Below are 2,500 nucleotides of genomic sequence, written 5' to 3'. Positions count from 1 at the left end.
CCCCTCTGAGCACCGACTAAGAAGGCGCTCTCGCCGAGGAAATCCGGTTCGCGTGAGTCGCCGGGGATTACCGCCGCCAGGGCCCTCAGCGTTGCCAAGGTCGCTGCTCCATGTAGGACACTGGTCGTATGATACTCTTTCTTGCTCGTGGTCTTTTCTTGGGAGTTGGGGTTGCTTGTTGGCTTGTGTCGTTGTTTTTTTTTTTTTGCTTTGGGGGGATGGTGTGTTTTTTGTGCTTGTTTGTTTGATTGACTTTTTTCTTTTTTTTTAGTTCGTTTCTTTGTTGTTGTTGTTTTTTCTATTTATTTATCTATCGTTTTTTGTATTTTTCGTTTTTTCTTGTATTTTCCTTGATTCATTTTTTATTCTTCTTTTACTTTTATTCTCTCCAGTCTTCCATGTCTTGCCAGAATTCTTCATCATCTCTATTCTTATTCTCTGATTTTTTTGTTCATATATTCTTCCTTCTAATACTTAAGCTTCTCTTCCTACTTCTAACGTGTAATTTCTCGTCCTTACTCTTCTCCATATGTTATCCATCTCTTTCTCTTTCGCCCTTCCTTTTTCTTTCTCTCTATTTTTGTAATACTCACTTTCTCTATATATATCACGACCTAATACTTTCTCTCTTTCTGTCACCTTCTCTGTCTCTCTCTCCTCTTACTCTCTTCCCCTCCCTCCTTTCTCTCCCTCTCTCCCTCGCTCTCTTTAACTGTCTCTCCTCTTCTCATTTCTATAATCTCTCATTTTTTTCCCATCTATATATCTCTTTCCCCTTCTCTTCCCTTTAAACAATATCAGTCATACAAATATGGAATCTCCCTCGCGTAAAAAATCTTCTTTACCCCCTTTTTACTTAAGGGCGTTTTAGATCAATAGAACCAAAGCAAATGGGGGAAGGGGGAAGGGGAAGGGGGAGGGGGAAGGGGGAGAAGGAGCGACAAAAATAATAGCGTCGTGACTCTTCCGTTTGTGTAAGTGGTCCAAACAGAAGGAAAAGAAGTGTGTGTGTGTGTGTGTGAGAGGGAGAGAGAGAGAGAGAGAGAGAGAGAGAGAGAGAGAGAGAGAGAGAGAGAGAGAGAGAGAGAGAGAGAGAGAGAGAGAGGGGATGAGAGAGGGAGAGAGAGAGAGAGAGAAGGAGAGAGAGAGAGAGAGAGAGAGAGAGAGAGAGAGAGAGAGAGAGGGAGAGAGAGAGAGAGAGAGAGAGAGAGAGAGAGAGAGAGAGAGAGAGAGAGAGAGATTATTATGGAAATATATAAAGAGAAAAGGTGATAGCATTAAGGAGATAGAAAGACAATCAGATAGCCAGAGTCAGTCAGACAGCGGAACGAACGACCTGACTCGAACCAGCTTCGAACCTTGAATCCTGACTTCATTTCATGATTACAACAACGCCACTGCCGCACTCTCTCTTCATCTTTTTCTTTATCACAAGTTTGGGTAATAAAGAGAGATAATCACTTAATTATCGAAGCCGTGATAGCAAATAATAATTATACTCCGGAAAGAGGGAATGAGGAAAGTGTTCTAGTACTCCTGGGAACCTTCACTCGCGTGCACACTAAGCCGAGATTATCCGAAGCGGCGACCTTAGCACCCGCGGCTCCAAAACGGCTTCACACTCTTGGCCGGCCAATGGAACGGATAACTTCGCTAAATGGAAAACCGGGGCTCGGGTATCGACGGCAAGGCGTGGCGTGGCTTTGCGTGGCTTTGCGTGCGTGTTGAAGGCGATTTGGTGTCGTCTTGTGGAAAGTGTGGATGGTGGTTGTTGTTTGGGATGTGGATGTGGTTCGTTGTCTTTCGATGCTCTTTTTTTCGTTTTTTTTTCGTTTTTCGTTCATTTGTCTTTTCTTTTTCATTACTATTTTCTCTCTATTGCTCTCTTTTACCATCACTTTCTCTTTTCTTTCTCTTCGCCCCCCTTTCTCTCTCTCTCTCTTTCTTTCCGTCCCTCTTTTTCTCTTCTTTCTCCCTCCCTTTCTCTCTCTCTCTCTCTCTCTCTTCGTCACCCTCTCTCTCTCTAACTAGTTCTTACACTTTACTTACGCCCGATACAAACAATCATTTCCAGAAAGGTCGTCAAGGGGAAAAGAGGGGAAGGGGTTCGAGCTCGAGCTTAGTCACAAAACACCGAGGAAGTCCTTGAGAGAAGTCCTGCCCATAACTTACCCTCGGAGATCCTTGCTGCTCCTCCAAGATTGGTACTTCGAGGTCGTCCACGTTAAGACCTGCGTGCCGAGGGGAGTAAGCCGCTCGTTGTTTATTATTCTGCGTTGGCTATCGATGCGGCTGCGAGCGAAGAGAGGAAGAGAGGAAATACTTAATCCGCTCTCCATTTTAGCACTGGCTCCTTTCTTTTGAAGATAATTTGTTTGTGCCTTGTGCCAGAGACGAAAGAAACAGTTATAGTTGAAAAACGTATGACTATATACTTTGAGAATAATTATAAACGCAAAACACGCACACACACATACACAAGCTCACCCACACACACTCA

This window comes from Penaeus japonicus, unplaced genomic scaffold (assembly GCF_977035675.1).
Source record: "Penaeus japonicus unplaced genomic scaffold, GWHDUDI00000001_assembly GWHDUDI00000019, whole genome shotgun sequence".
NCBI classification, from domain to species: Eukaryota; Metazoa; Arthropoda; class Malacostraca; order Decapoda; family Penaeidae; genus Penaeus; species Penaeus japonicus.
The sequence above is the reverse complement of the archived record's forward strand: the minus strand, read 5'-3'. Positions refer to the sequence as shown.